Here is an 18,985-nt window from a genome sequence, read left to right on the forward strand (position 1 = left end):
GGAATGCAGGCAGCCTCCAGAAGTTGGGAAAGGCAAGGAAAGGCATTCTCCCTGGGAGCCTCCAGAAGAAATACAACCTTGCTGACACCTTGATTTTAGCCACATGAGACCCATGCTGGACTCCTAGCCTCCAAAACGATAAGAGAATAAATTTGTGTTGTTTTAAGCCACTAAGTTTGTGATAATTTGTTACAAGCAGCAGCAGGACATGAACGCAGACAGGTGTGTACTGTGGACCTTGGGACAGGATTCCCGCACCAGCCTTTATATCTCATGGAGGTGGGCGGGGCCCAGACAAGGAGCCATCTGCCAGGTGGCTGCAGCAGAGGCACCTCAAGGCTCATGCTGACACTTCGCTTGAGAGCAGGGAATTTATTGTATTGTGGTTTAAGTGAAAGTTTACAAATCAAGTCAGTCTCTCATACAAAAATTTATATACACCTTGTTATGTACTCCTAGTTGCTCTCCCCCAATGAGACAGCACACTTCTCTCCACCCTGTATTCCTGTGTCCATTCAGCCAGCTTCTGTCCCCCTTTGCCTTCTCATCTCGCCTCCAGACAGGAGCTGCCCACATAGTCTCATTTTCCATCCTATAGTCCAGTCCAGTCTGTGTCTGAAGAGCTGGCTTCGGGAATGGTTCCTGTCTTGGGCTAACAGAAGGTCTGGGGACCATGACCTCAGGAGTCCTTCTAGTCTCAGTCAGACCATTAAGTCTGGTCTTTTTGTGAAAATTTGAGGTTTGCATCCCACTGTTCTTCTGCTCCATCAGGGATTCTCTGTTGTGTTCCCTGTCCGGGCGTGGGTGTGTGCCTCCTTACTTGACTGTGGGGGAGAAACATTAATAACTTAGATCTGTAATGTTTTGGCCCTGAAGTAGTGTTTTCCCATTCATGCTACACAGTTGTCCTTTGATGCTGGTCTTTTTACATCCTTGTTTTACTGATAAGGAAACCAGAGGCTCAGAAAGGTTAACAGTTAGTCAAGGACGAAAATGAATGGCAGACATGAATTAGAACCCAGATGAGTGTGACTCCAAACCAGGAACCATGGTCCAGGGTCTCTTCATGGGCACCTGTGGCTGCTAGCTGGAGGACGTTTGATCAGCTCTGCCCCCATTATACTGTTTTTCTCTGTTTGATCATTTGTTTTTCCCTCCAATAACTGATTATTTTCTCTTTTTTTACACAGTGGCTGCAGGACAGAAAATGTGGGAGTGGCAGTTGTTTACAATATGTTGCATTTTGTAAAATGCTGTATTAAAAAAAAGAAACAAAAAAGATAGGAATATTCTGGAGTATAATTTTCAGTACGCAGGGCAGTATGCCAGCTTGGTTGCCTGCTGGTTGAGTTTAGATCAGACCTAAGTTGATATACCTGTTTTGCTACTTTACTGCCAATCTGATGTGGGGCCCTCGTGGCTCAGAGGTTAAAGTGCTTGACTCCTAACTGAAAGGTTAGCCATTTGAACCCAGCAGCTGCTCTGTGGGAGAAGGATGTGGCAGTCTGCTTCCGTAGAAATTGACAGCCTCGGAAGCCCTATGGGGTTGCTATGAGTTTTAATTGACTCAGTAGCAGTGGGTTTGGGAATGTGGGGCTGCTACCTTATCCCCAGGATGCCTCAGTTTCCTCTTCCATAAAATGAGGGCATAGTAAGAGTGCCTGTGTCATCTGGCTTGATGCCTGCAGGCTAGCATATAAACCCTTAGAGAACATCAGAAATTGTTCTTCCCACAGTCTGGAGGGTAGGACCGGCTTCCTGTGGGTTCCTAGACTGGGTAACACTAGCTTCTCTTTGTAGAACTTTGTAGAGGGTCTAGTTGAGGAAGAACTCTGCCCAGAAAATGGCCACAGAGAACTTAACTCCAGTAGACGCTATCCCAGTCCACACAGAACTTCTGCAGTTACTGAGCCTCCAGGTATAGGGCCGAGGCAGGCCACCAGCATCCATCAGTGATGCGGTTCTTACGGTTTATGTGAACTAAGAAAAATAATGACAACGTAGGGAGTTTTTCATGCAGATATGTTTTATTTAAAGGTCTGAACTTTTCTATTGCAGTTGTCACTTCTAGTTTGTGGCGCTAAAATGCCCTTTTTTGACATGATGGAGGTAGTATTACATATATAGTATATAAGCATATGGTATTTTAGGTGTATAGTATATAGGGTCACTATGAGTTGGAATCGACTTCATGGCAGTGTTTTTTGTTTTAAAATATAGGCGCGTGAGCGATATAGGAATGTGTGTATTAATTGTCCCTCCTGACATGACGGAGGTAGTATTAAAACCAAAAAACCAAACCTGTTGCTGTTGAGTCGATTCTGACTCATAGTGACCCTACAGGATAGAGTAGAACTGCCCTACATGGCTTCCAAGGAGTGCATGGTGGATTCAAACTGCCGACCTTTTGGTTAGCAGCAGTAGCTCTTAACCACTATGCCACCAGGGTTTCCGGAGGTAGTATTAGGAATATAGCATTATAAATATGTGTGTGTGTGTGTGTGTGTTGTAATTGTCCTTCCTCTGACATGGAGGTAGTATTAGGAGTACAGCTAGAGGGGTATGTTGGGGGGCGGTCCTTGGAGTCGTGCTGGTGGGCGACATCCAGGACCCCGCACTTTTCTGTCTCTGTGGTGGAATGAAGCATTGCATAAGCAGTTGTTTGCTCCCCGTGAATAAGAGCAGTCAGACAAGCCCTGGCAGCTGCCCCTCAGGAAGGGCCCCTTTGTCCTCTTTGGCCAGCTCAGATGCACTCATTCATCCAACCATTTCCAGCCACGGGCCTGCCCTGAACACTGCCCTGCACAGACTGAAGTCAGACTCGGCAGTCCTGCCCACGTGGCGTTCGCAGGCGATGCCATGGGATGTGTAATTACAAACTGAGAGAGGGACTCTGAAGGGTAGATAGGGACACGGGAGCCAGACTTGCTGAGGGTTTCCTCAGGACCTTCTCATATCTACACTCCAGCTGGCCAGCTCGAGGAGACCTGGCATGCCAGTCCCCAAGAGAGGGCGTCCATTTGACCTCTGACTTCTCCTTTGTCAGTAGTGCAGGAACACCCTGGAAGGAGGAAGCAAGGTGTCAAAAAGTCCATCTTTGAACCTTTGGCTATTACTTTGCACAACAGAAAGCTCTTTTAATATCTTTGCCCAGATGCAAATGAGGAAAGTCAGGGTGTGAGGCCAGCCATACTTGATGGCTTTTGGAAGTGGATATGCTGGGTCCCCACCTTCGCTACTTAAGCAGAAAATGAATGGTTTAATGTAGAAAGAAAAAGACTAGTTGTCACTTATTTTGTCAACGACTTTTACCTACAGAGTTAAGGATGGTGCTGATTTTATTAACTAGTGTCTCTTTTCTTACTGGTATGCATTTGAAATATTGGTACGTATGTTTAAAGTTGGACTGCAGGAAACGTTAGCAAAGCTCATTTTAGGTGACTCACGGCCAAACACTTAAACATTAAGCAATTATTTTTTGGATCTTTATGTTTGTGCCAAGTAATGCTTGTTTTCTCTCTTCTTTCTCTCTCTAACTCTCCATTTGCCCCTCCTTCCAGCCCCTGGTAACTTCTTTTGTCTCTACGCATTTGCCGATTCTAGATATTTCATGGAAGTGAGATCATACAATATTTGTCCTTTTGCGTTTGACTTATCTCACTCAGCATAATGTTTTAAAGGTTGTTTTCTCTTTACAGTGGTGATAATAAATTTCTTCTCAGAATACATTTAAGTCAAAATCAGGGAGTCAGTTTAAAGGAAACGTGTTGTATGTTATAGTTCATGAGGTTTGTGGCTATGCCCCAAGGATGACTGGCATTCAGGAAGTGATGATCTATCAGTCATTGCCTACAAGGGAAAATAAATGAGATCATCTAGTTGTGCCAATAGTAAAATAATGATATTTTGTTAAGTTATCCATGAAAAACCTGATATTAAGTGATGATTAGCTTACCAGGTTGACTGGGGATCTTCTTGTTGCTTGTATCTTTGTCTAAACAGGGTTTGAGAGAATTCTGGGAGGGGACAGTCAGAAGGGGCCCTGTGGAAGTTTCTGGTGGGAGAGGGACTCTGGCCTTCACAGAAAGGCTCCTGGTTGGGTGGGAAATGTGGGCTGGCTGGGTGTCTTGCTTCCTCCCAGATCTCTGTGTTTGGCCAGTGCCCCGGAAGAGCCCATTTGTCCCCATGGAGTTGGACAGTGAAATTACAGAGATGACTGCTATCCCCAAGGAAGACGCTTGTCCTGTGAACAGTGTCCCCTTATAAAACAGGGCCTGGGCAGGATCTCCCGCCCCCCACTGGGCAGTCTGCTGTGACACTGGATGAAGTTGGCCTTGGTCAGATTAGACTTCAGGCACTGCTGATACTTGTCATTGTAAGGTGCCTTCGAGTCAATTTTTGACTCATAGTGACCCTGTGTGACAGAGTGGAACTGTTGCACAAGGTTTCCTAGGCCGTAATCTTTACAGGAGCAGATCACCAGGTCTTTATCCCATGGAGTTGCTGGGTAGGTTCAAACCACCAACCTTTCAGTTGGCAGTTGAGCACTTAACTGATGTACCACCAGGGCTCCTTACTGATACTTGGGACTGGATAATTCTCTGCTATAAGGGACTGCCTCTGCGTTGTAGGATGCTTAACAGCATTCCTGGCCTTTACCCACTAGGTGCTGGTAGCATGTGCCCCCCCCCCGGCCCCCCCCTCCAGTTGTGACAACCAAAAATGTCTCTAGACATTGCCAATGGCCCCTAGGGGGCAAAATCTTCCCTGTTTGGGAGCCACTGGACTAAGGGAATGAATGAGTTCACTACAAGTGGCCACATCTCATATTGCCCTTTTAAGATACCTCATTCTCTAAAGCTGGAGATGGAAAACCAAAAGGGAAGAACACACTCAGCGTTTCTCAAGCTGAAAGAACTGAAGAAAAAATTTTCAAGCCTCGAGTTGCAATAGTGAAGGATTCCATGGGGAGAATATTAAACGACACAGGAAGCATCGATATAAGATGGAAGGAATACACAGAGTCATTTTACCAAAAAGAATTAGTCGATATTCAACCATTTCTCAAGAGGTGGCATATGATCAGGAGCCAATGGTACTGAAGGAAGAAGTCCAAGATGCTCTGAAGGCATTGGCGAAAACCAAGGCTTCAGGAATTGATGGAATATCAATTGAGATGTTTCAACAAACAGATGCAGCGCTGGAGGTGCTCACTCGTCTATGCCAAGAAATATGGAAGACAGCTTCCTGGCCAACTGACTGGAAGAGATCCATATTTATGCCTATTCCCAAGAAAGGTGATCCAACCGAATGTGGAAATTATAGAACAATATCATTAATATCACACACAAGCAAAATTCTGCTGAAGATCATTCAAAAACGGCTGTAGCAGTATATCGACAGGGAACTGCCAGAAATTCAGGCCGGTTTCAGAAGAGGACGTGGAACCAGGGATCTCATTGCTGATGTCAGATGGATCCTGGCTGAAAGCAGAGAATACCAGAAGGATGTTTACCTGTGTTTTATTGACTATGCAAAGGCATTCGACTGTGTGGATCATAACAAACTATGGATAACACTGTGAAGAATGGGAATTCCAGAACACTTAATTGTGCTCATGAGGAACCTTTACATAGATCAAGAGGCAGTTGTTCAGACAGAACAAGGGGATACTGATTGGTTTAAAGTCAGAAGAGGTGTGTGTCAGGGTTGTATTCTTTCACCATACCTATTCAGTCTGTATGCTGAGCAAATAATACGAGAAGCGGGACTATATGAAGAAGAACAGGGCATCAGGATTGGAGGAAGACTCATTAACAACCTGCGTTATGCAGATGACACAACCTTGCTTGCTGAAAGTGAAGAGGACTTGAAGCACTTACTAATGAAGATCAAAGACCACAGCCTTCAGTATGGATTACACCTCAACATAAAGAAAACAGAAATCCTCACAACTGGACCAATGAGCAACATCATGATAAACGGAGAAAAGATTGAAGTTGTCAAGGATTTCATTTTACTTGGATCCACAATCAACAGCCATGGAAGCAGCAGTCAAGAAATCAAAAGACGCATTGGGCAAATCTCCTGCAAAGGACCTCTTTAAAGTGTTGAAGAGCAAAGATGTCACCCTGAAGACTAAGGTGTGCCTGACCCAAGCCATGGTGTTTTCAATTGCATCATATGCATGTGAAAGCTGGACGATGAATAAGGAAGACCGAAGAAGAGTAGACGCCTTTGAATTGTGGTGTTGGAGAATACTGAATATACCGTGGACTGCCAAAAGAACGAACAAATCTGTCTTGGAAGAAGTGCGGCCGGAATGCTCCTTAGAGTAGGGGATGTCGAGGCTGCAGCTTACGTACTTTGGACATGTTGTCAGGAGGGATGAGTCCCTGGAGAAGGACATCATGCTTGGCAGAGTACAGGGTCAGTGGAAAAGAGGAAGACCCTCAACGAGGTGGATTGACACTGTGGCTGCAACAATGAGCTCAAGTATAACAATTGTAAGGATGACGTAGGACTGGGCAGTGTTTTGTTCTGTTGTGCATAGGGTGGCTATGAGTCGGAACTGACTTGAGGGTACCTAACAACAACAACAACATCCTCTAAAAAAAAAAAAAGAAAACCTGTTGAGTGAGAAATTCCTGTTTGGACTCTGTTCTTGACACTGAGTTTAGCTTTCTGATTTAGTAATGAAGAGAGCATTTGGGAAGCATCTCATTTTGCCAGGGATGGATCTCTTGATGTTGTTAGCAAACTTTTATTTTAAACTGATGTAAATGAGTTTTTTGACAGTTTTATGCAGGCAGTCCAGACTTGAGAGTTCTCTGTGAGCTCATTTGGGCAGGAGCTGAGCTGCTATCTCTCTTTTTAGGAGAAATATAAAAGGCATCCCACGTGCCCTGTGAGGCAATGGCACCATCCGCAGCTGTAAACCTTCTCCCCTCTTTTCTTTTTTCTTCACTCTCCAAATTAAAGGCAGTTGGTTAAAGGAAATGAAAAGACCAGGTAGTAAGCAGATAAGATCACTTGACCCACCTGTTGTTTTCTTTTTTATAGAAGGGTTGATTTTTTTTTCGAGTTTAAATAATGCATGTTGTTGTGTTGTTAGGTGCCATCCATTCGTTCGGCTCTGACTCATAGCAACTCTGTGTACAACAGAACACTGCCTAGTCCTGTGCCATCCTCACAATCATTGCTATGTCTGAGCCCCTTGTTTTAGCCACTGTGTCAATCCATCTCGTTGAGGGTCTTCCTCTTTTATGCGGACCCTCCACTTTACCAAGCATAATGTCCTTCTCCGGGGACTGGTCCCTCCTGATAACGTGTACACAGCATGTGAGACAAAGTCTCACTATTCTCGCTTCTAAGGAGCATTCTGGCTGTAGTTCTTCCAAGACAGATTTGTTCATACTTCTGGCAGTCCATGATATGTTCAATATTCTTCACAAGCACCATAATTCAAATTCATTAGTTCTTCTTTGGTCTTCCTTATTCATTGTCCAGCTTTCGCATGCATACGAGGTGACTGAAAATACCATGGCTTGGGTCAGAGGCACCTCAGTCCTCAAAGTGACATCTTTGCTTTTTAACACTTTAAAGAGGTCTTTTTTTGCAGCAGATTTTCCCAAGGCAATACATTATTTTCTTTCTTTTTTCATTGTTTTATTTCTTGACAGCTGCTTCCATGGGCATTGATTGTGGATCCAAGTAAAATGAAATCAAATAATGCATACACATAAAAAAATAAAAAAAATATTCACACACACATATATATACATATTCAGACAAAGGAAAGTATACAAATCGTAAGTGCACAGCCTGATGAATTTTCATAAAGTGAACACATTCGTGTAACCAGCACCAGATAAAGAAACAGGCTATTACCTCAGGAACCCCCTTGGGTCTTTTTCCAGGTGCGGCCCCCCTCAGCAGCATGATAGATGGAATCAAGCAGTGTGTCTTCGCTTGAACCTGGCTTTTTACTTCATGTGTTAATTTGTGAGGTTAAGCTGTGTTGCATGAGCTTGGCTGTTTGTTCGTTCTAATTGCCTTATACTATCACTGTATGTCTATATCATGATCTCTTTATGCCTTCTCTTGATGGGCATTTGGGCGGTTTCAGTTTTGACTCTCATGGGACACAGTGCTGTGAACATTCTTGAACATGTCTTTTAGTACTCAAATCATGTGGCTTTGCTGGGCCCTCCGGTGTATGTGTGTTTAGCTGTGGTAGAAAATGGCAGTTTTCCAAAGTGTTTGAACTTGTTTGCACTCCCACCAGCAGTTCCATGCTTGGTATTGTCTTCTTTCCTTTCAGCCATTCTTATGGGAGTGTAGCGATATCGAAAGAAATTTATTTTTAATTTGTGATTGATTTATTTGAAAGAGGCTTCCTATTCTTTATCTGAGATTATTTTAGACATTTGGATTAGCCAAGTCACTGTAACACTGAACCTCACCTTGGCAACGTTACAGCGGCCTTTCCTTCTGGGGGTCTCCAGATTCCACCGTTTGACCAAGCACTCTGTTGTTGAGTACTTCACATTATAAGAGCAACACTAAAAAAAAAAAAAGAAGTATGTATTTTTTCTTTTAATGATAAAAGGTGTGCATGCTTACTAAAGACACACTGGAGAACAGAGAAAACTGATAAAGGAAGTTCCGGTGTTTCTTTCCTACCAAAAACAACCACCACAGTTATGACTACATTTTAGCACGTTGTTTTCTGCTGTTTCTGTGTGTACGTTGTTTTGTGAATTGGAACAATGTAGCACATGTGTTTTTATTTTCTACTTTTTTTCATGTAACATTTTAATGTCAGGCATTTTCTGCATCGTGGCATACTTTGTAAATGATATTTTAAATGGCAACATATTATTTCTTTGAGTAGACCTCCCCTAGCTTACTTAACCAGTTCCCTGTTTTTCTACAAGTTAATTCTTTTTTCTTCACCTTACAAATAATATACATATTTTAATTTGGGCAGGCATTGCTCTTTATGATTTATTTTGTTGAGAATATATACAGCAGAATATACACCAGTTCAGCAGTTCCTACACGGACGTTCAGTGACATTGTATAAATAACTCATCTGTTCTGAATGCGGTCCCTCTGAAGGAAAACAAAAGGAAAGTTGAGGGAGGCAGAGGCCTCCAGACCTGGGAGAACTCACCTGTCTGGTGTGGGATGGACCAGGTCTGCAAAGTGACACACCAGAGCTCTGCTTATTACAGGGCAGAAGGCTCGCAGGTGAGAATCTTAGACTTGGTTTTTGGATATTACAAAAGGACTGTCAGCTATTTGAATGGGTATCCAGATTGCAGAGTTGTATCCATTCACAAACAGGTTAACAAAAACTAACAGCGAGAAGAATAAGAACAACTACCGTTGATCCGGTCATTCATTCACTTCATAAATATTTACTCTGTCCCTGGCACAGTAAACACTGAGAGACAAAAATCCCTGCTTTCTTGTAGCTTACGTTCTGGTGACACATAATATGTGTCTGGTAGGAATGTTGTTGTGGTCCACTGGACCTTGGCCTTTCTCGCCATGGTCTTTACGCCATGTGTGAATAAGGTAACTGTGGCCCTCGAAGGGGATTGGTGGGTTTTGCTATCCTGCTAGGCTTAAAATGAGCCATCCCAGAGGCAGGAAGAGAGGATCACACCACCACCAAGGAAGGAAAGCCAGAGCAGAGTGAGTCCTTTGGACCCGGGATCCCTGGGCTGAGAAGCTTCAGGAGCCAGGAGGCAGAGAGAGCTGTAGCACAAGATGGCGAGAAGCAGTAGCAGAGAAACGGTGGCAGGAAAGACTACAGGAGACTGCACAGTGGGCTTCCCGGCCCATGGAGCGAGAAAACTGAGTGCCTTTGGGCTTGCTGGCAGAGTGGGGTGCCTCTGGGTGCTTACTGGCAGAGCTTAAAGAGCTTCCTAACCCTTGCCTGAGCAGGGGAGAGGCCGAGGGCAAGGGAGAGGCCTGCCTCTGGCATGGCTGGGAAGAGGCTGTCCTGATTGAAAGAACTGTATCCTGAGTGTCCCTGAGCCTGAATTGTAACTATTACTTCCCTAGTAAACCCCATAACCATGAGTATTGTCCGTGAGTTCTGTGTGGCCCTTGCAGTGAATTATCGAACCCAGCAGAGGAGTAGATAGTGCCGTAGGAGGGTTGGTTGGTGTCAGAATTGGTGAAGACGGCGGAGAGAGGTGACATGTCTGGAACCAGCCATAGGCTGTTGATCTTGATTCTCCTTCCCCCTTGTGAAGTTAGAGGAGGTCAGATGCCACCCCAACATCATTTTTACAGTTATTAATTCTCTTGGTTTCTTAGATCCATCACCATTGTCCCAGGTGTTTTGAGTGGATTGCCTTCTTCACTTGGCCCCATGTGACTGCTGTTGTTTTTCCATTGTCCAGGAAACCAAAGCTTATTGCTGTTAGTTAGCGTCGAGTTGACTCTGACTCATGGCGGCCCAATGTGTGTCAGAGTAGAACTGTGCTCCATAGGGCTTTCGAGGCTGTGACCTTTTGGAAGCAGGTTGCCAGGCCCTTCTTCTGAGGTGCCTTTGGGTGGGTTCAAACTGTCAACCTTCTGGCTAATATCAAGTGCTTAACCATTTGTACCACTCAACTGAGGGGTGAAATAACTAGCCCTGGGTCACACAGCTTATAGATTTGTTCCTTTTTGTCTTACAGACCTCAGCTCAATTTTCTCTTCTTCAGAGAGGCCTTCCCTGACTGCCCGCTCTAAAGGAGCCACCTCTCACTGAATGACATGCTCTTGTTTGCTTTCTCACTTGTTTTCTCTCCCTACCTGCCCACCTGTGGAACCCAGGCTCCCTGAGAGCAGTGCCCATGTTTGTCTTGTTCTCACATGTACCCCAAGCTTAGCACAAAAACTGGCACATAGTAGGTGCTCAACAAATATTTGCTGATCGCATGGATGGGTGAGTGAAGAATGGGAGCCTTTCACAGCTCCTGCCAGGTCTGCCGGCCTCCAGCACCCTTCACTTTCTTCTGAAATGTTAATAACCCCAAGGGCTTTGCCTTATTGATTGATCAGGGAGCTGAGCGGTAGGACTGGCACACAGTGGGCTCTCAGGGAAGGTTTGTGTTGGGTATTGGAGGCAGAATGAGGAGAGAGACTAAACCCTCTAATACACAGATATATAAGGTATATAATACACTTTTTTCACTCCCTCCCTCCCATAGCCCATTACTGCAAGGAATTAGCCACAGAAGCAGCTACTTGCTTCCTGTCAGAGAGCTGTATTACAGATCTCAAATTGATCCCATATCTGCTTTTTGGCTGAAGATACCCCATTAGGTCCTCCCTGGCACTTAGTGGCCTCATCAAAAAAGCTGTGTCACTGTGCTTCCTAATGTTTCCAGGCAGTTGCACTAACTGGGGCTGGGCCTTCCTCAGATGGTCCCTAATGTCCTTTTGAGTAGTGTTGGGCTGTTTTGTACCAAGTGTTGGAAGGAGGGGCTAGCAGGACTAAGTCTTGCTGCTCAGCCCAACCATCTGCTCTGGAGAGGGCCGGTGGGACTCAGGAAGGATATGACCTACTCAGCCGGAGAACCTTTGCCTTAGAGTTTTCCCCAATGCTGGGGCCTCGCATGCGATCTTTAAATGCTAGTTTTATTTTTTGCCCATAATAAAAATAATAATTCTTGTTATAGAAAAGTTATGATCCCTGTTACAGAAAAGTTAAAAATGCAGTAGCTAGAATTATTTAAATTAGGCATGATTCCTTCTCGTGTGTATCCTTATTGAATGCCTATTCCAAAAATGAAAAACCAAATCCATTGCCATCGAGTGGATTCCCACTCATAGCAACCCTATAGTACAGAGCAGGACTGTCTCATAGGGTTTCCAAGGATTCAAACTGCTGACCTTTTGGTTAGCAGCCGAGCTCTTAACCACTGCGGCACCAGGGCTCCTGAGTGGCTAGTAAGTGATTTTATTTCAGTTCCATTTTGCTGCTATGAATTATAATGTAGTCTACAGAGGATATCTTGATACATAGAGTTTTCCCTACACCTTGGAGAGTTTTCATAGACAAGATTCCCAAGTCACTATGTTAAATAGAACATTTGGGTGTTCACAAGCTCGGACTGCTTATTACCAAGTGGATTTCTGTTTTTTTTTTTTTTTTTTTCTGGAAGGGCTCTGCCATGTTACACCCTGGATAAGCCTTACCAAAAAATATCCAAACCTATTGCCATTGAGTCAATTCCAACTCATGGAAACCCCATGTGTGTCAGAGTAGAACTGTGCTCCATAGGGTTTTCAAAGGCTGTAATCTTATGGAAGTAGACTGCCACGCCTTTCTTCCGTGGCACTGCTGGGTGGATTTGAACTGCCAACCTTCTGATTAGTAGCTGAGCGCAAACTATTTACATCACCCAGGGAACCCATATAAGCCTGAAAACCTAAACCTAATCCATTAGGATCATGTTGATTCCAATTCATAGTGACCCTATATGACAGAGTAGAACTGCCCTGTAGGGTTTCCAAGGTTGTTAAGCTTTATGGAAGTAGACTGCCACATCTTTCTCCCACAGAGTGGCTGGTAGATTTGAACTGCGGACCTTTTGGTTAGCAGCCAAGCGCTCAACCACTGCACCACCAGGGCTGTTTGTTGTTGATGTTGTTAGGTGCCACTGAGTCGATTCTGACTCATAGCGACCTTGTGCACAACAGAACGAAATACTGCCTTAATGACCCCATATTCCAGGGTAAGGCTATGGCCTTCTATACCTACCATTTTTATTTTGTGCTTGCCTGGGGCATGCTGATGGGACTGGGAAAGTTTAAAATAAGAGAGAAGGAAGTAAACCCCATGCTTTCTGTCCTGTTTATTCATGTGTGATAAGGGCAGAGAGGGAGGAAAAAAGGGGCCAAAGGCTGAGGGGCATGTGGCCCCCATCAGACGCTGGGGATCGCAGTAGACACATGTAGGTATACTGGATAAACCTCTTTGTGGTGCGTGTTGGGTAGTTATGTAAGATATATTTGGGAGTCTGAAAATGTTCAGTAAGTATTTGTTGAATGAATAAAAGAAAGGCTTTCTACGTGTGGTTTCTCATGGCCAAGCTGCTTGTAAGGAGCTCTGGTGGTGCAGTAGTTAAGCACTCAGCTGCTAACTAAAAAGGGCAGTGGTTTGAACCCACCAGCTCCTCCATGGAAGAAAGATGTGGCAGTCTGCTTCCGTAAAGATTACAGCCTCGGGAACCCTATAGGGCAGTTCTGCTCTACACTATGTGTCAGAATCAGCTTGACAGCAGTGGGTAAGCTGTGTGTAATGTCTGGCTTCCCTGCAAAAGGAGATTTGCAGTGCAGTTGCTAGAGCCCAAAGTAGCATTCCCCTGTGCCGGTGAAGTTAGGACAGGTGCGAAGTTAGGACAGGTGTGAAGTTAGGACAGGTGTGAGCATGCTATCTGATGAGTGCCATTGCATACCTGGGCTGTCCCCACGAGGCCCTCAGGACCTCTACTACTTGTTTCTAGAGATAAACTCCTTCCAAGGAACCTCTAGTATTAAGTGCCTTTGGAAACATCTCCCGGGCCCTCCTGGGGCTGTCTCAGTGCCAAAGGCCACGACACCCAAGGTGGAGTGAGGCTGTAGCAGTGGCTGTGGCTGCCCAGGTCTCCTTGGGAGCAGGGAAGGAGCTGGAGTCTGAGAAGGGAGAGGCTTCCTGGTGGCATGTGTCATCCAGTGCGAGTCACACTTGCATAAGAGGAATCCCCCGCATTGCTGAGCAGCAGGAGGCCCAGGAGGGAAAGATTTGAGGCAGGAGACATGGGGAAAGGAGGTGTTTCTCAATGTCCCTGACTGCCCCTTTCCTGGCTCTTTACTAGCATTAACAGTTTGGGGGTGTGGATTTGTTTCTCAGGAATTTTCCTTCATGCATATATTAACATATAATTTTTTATTAAAAAATGGAATCATATCGTTTTGCCTTATGATTTCCCCTGCCTGATCACTTGGCGGTCTTCCCCTGCCAGCTCTTATAGCTCCACCTTGGTCCTGTAATGGCTGTGGGTCTATTGCCTGGAGATCCATTTGCAGTGGGCATTTGGCCATTTCCAAGGTTTTGTTCTTTATGATATTGCTGTTGGGAGCTTCCTCATGCAATTCTCTCTGCTCCTTTGCCACCAGCATTCGGTAGGATATGTTCCTCTAGGTTAACTTGCCCCGTCAGAGGGTCTGACCTTTACATTTAAAGAGAAATGGCCATGTTGACTTGGCTTTTTCCAAAAGGTGATTTATAACTGAGGCCAGACGCACGTTCAGACTTTGGTGAACTAGCTTTCTTCTTTGTATCCTTCCTGACTTCAGATTTTACCTCCTCTTTGGACATGTTATCAGGAAGGACCAGTCCCTGGAGAATGACATGGTGCGTAGTAAAGAAGAGGGTCAGCAAAAAAGAGGAAGACTCTCGATGAGGTGGATTGATACAGTGGGTGCAACAGTGGACTCAAACATAGAAACAGTTATGAGGATGGCACAGGACTGGGCAGTGTTTCTTTCTGTTATACATGGGGTTGCTATGAGCTGGAATCGACGTGACAGCACCTAACAGCAAGAGTTTAAAAAAAAAAAAAATCTAGCCACTTAGATGTATTTAGAAGAAAGAGCAAAAATTTCCCTTCATACCTTTTCTGCCACTCCTTCCACCTCCCCTCAGGTTACAACCCTCTAGACCTGCTAGCCAATGTGGTTGTTGCTAGACATGCGCGACTATTTAAATGAATTAAATCGATGAAGTAAGTTTCACATTTTGAGTGCTCAACAGCCTCATGTGGCTAATGGCTACTGGATGGGACAGTACAGACGGAACATCCCGTTATCGCAGGAATGAACCGGCCAGTGCTGCGCTGCTGCAGGGTTTCCCAGCCTCAGCACTGTTGACATACGGGGCTGGATAATTCTCTGTCATAGGGGGCAGTCTTGTGTACTGTATGATGCCTGCAGCATTCCTGGCCTCTACCCACTTGATGCCAGGAATATCCCCCACCCCAGGTGTAACAACCAAAAATGTCTCCAGACATCACCAAGTGTCCCTTGGGGGGCAAAATTGCCCCCTGCTGAGAACCACTACTGTAGACTATTTTTCTCTGTATTGCTTTTGTTTTTTTTTTACATTTTTCCTCGATCTCCCTGCTGTCAACATTGAGACTGTCACTTCCTGGACTAGCTTCCCAAAAACATTGTGCATCACGCAGGCGATTCACCAAATATTTACTGAGTGCCTGCTGATTGGGCCAGTGGCCAGGCTCCCAGGCGATCATTTCCATGGGGGGTAACTCCTTGTTGCGTTAGTTACCTTTTTCAGAAACATTGTTCCCTTGGCGTTTCCCCCTTGATATTTGCTTTTTCCTCAAAATTCAGCAGGATTTCCTGAGACTCCTGCACATTGATCAACAGGCTATGGGCTGTCAAAACCTTTACTTGTTTTAGAGTAAAATCATGACAGAATCCATTTTGGCTTTTCTCTCTAAGTGGTTAGAATTGGAATCAGTGCAAACTGAATTGTTTTCAGCCTTGCATCGTAACCTAGTTGAATAGCTCTTGGCTATCAACAGGTGAGAAAGTTCTTTCCTTTTACTAGTTGTTTACTCTGGAAAAATAACTCAAGAGAAGTAATATTTACTGTTAATTGTATGCCTGTTACATTCCAGGCACTGTCCTAGGCCCCTTTATGTATAAAATTTCTAATATAGTAATTCAGCAAGGCAGGTCTTACTGTTGTCCTTTTATATGTAAGAAAATATGAAGATCAAAGAAGATTGAGGAAGGGAGATAGAAAAAATCAGGAGTGGTTCATGGTGATGGTTAAACAACAAGATGAACGTATTTAAGGTCACTGAGCTGCACACATGAAGATTGTTGAAATGACATGTTTTGTTACTTATATATCTGTTGTTGTTGGATGCCCTCAAGTCGGTTCTGACTCCTAGCTACCCCGTGTGACAGAGTAGAACTGCCCCATAGGTTTTCTAGGGTGTAATCTTCACAGAAGCAGATCGCCAGGTCTTTCTCCGGTGGAACTGCTGGGTGGGTTCGAACCGCCAACCTTTTGGTTAGCTTCTGTGTGCTTAACCATTGTGCTACCAGGGCTCCTTGCTATATGTTTACCGCTTTAAAAAAAAAAAAGCAAAACAAATCTGTTATGATTAAAACCAAATTAGTAGTTGCTTAGGGCTGTTTTTTTTTTTTTTAGGGCTGGAGGTAGGAAGCCATACTGCAAACCGATCCATTAGGATCCTGAATAGGTTTGTGTTTTAATTGGGGTAGTGGTTACATGATGCATATATTTATGAAAGCATAGCAATGTTTACACTTAAAATGTGTGCGTTTTATTGTCTTTAACTTACACCTCACACATGCTGATTATGGAAACAAAACGAACGTGACCCTTGAGAGTAAAACACTAGAGCAATTCTGTTAAGGCCCCAGTCACGATAAAAATGCCTTACCAGTGCTGTTATATAACCTTTTTTTTCCCCAGGACTCTTAACTAATGCAATAAAAAAAGAAGTAAAAAAGACAGATAAGATACAAACTTTAAAATGGAAAAGAGAAAAAAAAAAAGTGAGTGGTCCTAAGCCACACAGCCAGCCTGGAGCAGAGCTAGGATTTGTATCCAGGTCTCTACTGAAGCGGAGTTCTTGCTCTAGCCCATGTGGTCCTGGTCTTTTAAAATTGGGCCTGTTGCTTGTTTCTATTTCAGAGTCTTCATTAATTTCTCACTCTGAAGGGATTCTGCCTTAGCCTCTCTCCCCAGCCTGTCTAGAATGTGGGATAGAAGTTACTTTGTCACAGGGAAGTGACAGACAGCTCGGTTTGGTGTTAAGAAGCAACAGCAGCCATCCACGATACCAAGGTGACAGCGGCCATAACTGCCAGGGCAGCTGCCCCTCTGGGGGCCGGAGGGGTGGTGCTGAAGTCCATCCCTTAGACAAACGGTGTGGCGGCAGCCGCCAGTGGAAGAGAATTGCAGGGATAAATCCAGTGGAGGAGAAGGACCGGGGCTGCCACCTCTTCTGTTTGGACAGATGTGGGGGAATTTGGCTACTTACTGTAAATTTGACACCAAGCCCAAGGTTTCTCCTTCGGGATAGTAGCTTGCAAAGTGCAGAGGGGCCGTGGCTCTAGGCTGCAGTGATAAAGTGTAAATAATTCAAGGGCACAAATTAAATCACAGTGAGACATTTAGTGAGACAGTCATGTCCTTTTTTGATTTTCTTTCAATTATTTCTAACCCTGTGAGGGCTGTTTTTTAGCACCATCCACTTGCTAACGTTCCTGCAGTAAAGGAGGAGAAAGCAGGGCAGCAGGCTCAGAGCAGGGGGCCACAGTATCCAGCTGGAATTTGTAACAATGTTTGGCTTTTCATTGTGCTGATTTTGATATTTACCTTCTAGCTGTGGCAAGTGATTCTAGTTTTCCATTTATGGTTTGTTGTTATTAGGTGCCATCAAGTTAATTTTCAACTTACTGTGACCTCATGTGACAGAATAGAACTGCCCCATTGGGGTTTCCAGGCTTTCATCTTTATGGAAGGAGTCCGGGTGGCGCAATGGTGAAGTGCTTTACTGGGAACCCAAAGGTCAGGGTTTGAACCCACCAGTGACTCCAGGGGAAAAAAGACCTCGCAATCTGATCTATACCTGTAAGGATTACAGCCTAGGAAACCCTGTGGCGTAGTTCTGCTCCGTCACATGGGATCGCTATGAGTTGGATTTGATTCGATGGCACACAGTGATAACAACAGCAGTCTTTACAGGAGCACATTACCAGGTCTTTCTCCCTTGGAGCCTCTGGGTGGGTTCAAACTGCCAACCTTTCACCAACAGACCGGTTACCATTGAGTCAATTCTGACTCACCTCGGCCCCATGTATGTCAGAGTAGAACTGTGCTCCATAGGGTTTTCAGTGACTGATTTTTTAGAAGCAGACCACCAGATCTTTCTTCTGAGGCACCTCTAGGTGGACTCAAACCTTCAACCTTTTGGTTAGCAGCTGAGTGCATCAGCCATTTGCAACACCCAGGGACTTGGTTTGGGTCCCCATAGAACCTGACAGTTCTTTGTACCAAGTGGCTACTTAACAAATACTTGTGAATTTAGCAGAAAAGAACAAAAACACTTAGTTGGAATAGATGATACATGTACAACGTAAAGAATTCAGATCTTACTAGAGGATATGCAAGACAAGGTCTTCCTCCTTCTTATCCCCAAAGGGGACTAGTGTCGCCAGCTGGCTGGGAGAGTTTCTGTGCACTTGGAAGCATTTGTCTGTGTGTGTGTCCTCTTGCTTTCATGCAAAGAGTGGTGCCCCAAACACACATTCAGCCCCCCCCTTTTTTTTAATTTTATCATGGTACACTATATGTAACATTTGCCATTCCAACCCTTTTTAGCTATATATGCTGGAAAAGTGCCAACCATCCACTTTGCACTTCTCTGCTGCTTCTGCTGACACCAGCTGCACCTGCAGCACTTCCTCCCCTGACCCTGACCACCCGGGCGAGGTCAGACCTCACAGGTTATAGGGCACAGCCCTCCAGACTGCCAGGTCTGCCCCAGACCTCAGCTGCTAACTGTGAGCTTGGGAGTCCCCATGACACCCTCACTTCTGACCTGCTGGCTCCAAGTTTGAAGGGTCTTTCTGCTCTCTCAGGACACCAGCCATAAGCTCAAGGGTCCCCATTCCCCCGCAGTTCTGACCTATTGGCTCTCACTGCTCTCTCAGGTTCGATAATTTGCTAGAACGACTCACAGAACCTGTGGAAAGCAGTGTACTTATGATTACTATATCATTACATCCAAAAAGATAAATAAAGAAGACACACGGTCTAGGAGGATTCCCAAAGTGGAGCTCCTGTGCTCCCAAAAGGGACATACTACCCTCCAATGTACACAGATGTCTTTACCAACCAGGAAGCCCATGGAGCTTCCGTGTCCAGAGC

General features: G+C 44.8%; 1 protein-coding gene across 2 annotated transcripts in view; it reads left to right on the top strand.

Annotated features, from left to right (window-relative positions):
- Nucleotides 1-18,985, top strand: part of ATP9A (ATPase phospholipid transporting 9A (putative)) — a 148,650-nt gene that overhangs the window by 6,077 nt on the left and 123,588 nt on the right. The gene's annotated exons all lie outside the window — the stretch shown is intronic.

Source organism: Elephas maximus, chromosome 25 (assembly GCF_024166365.1).
Source record: "Elephas maximus indicus isolate mEleMax1 chromosome 25, mEleMax1 primary haplotype, whole genome shotgun sequence".
In the NCBI taxonomy this organism is placed as follows: domain Eukaryota; kingdom Metazoa; phylum Chordata; class Mammalia; order Proboscidea; family Elephantidae; genus Elephas; species Elephas maximus.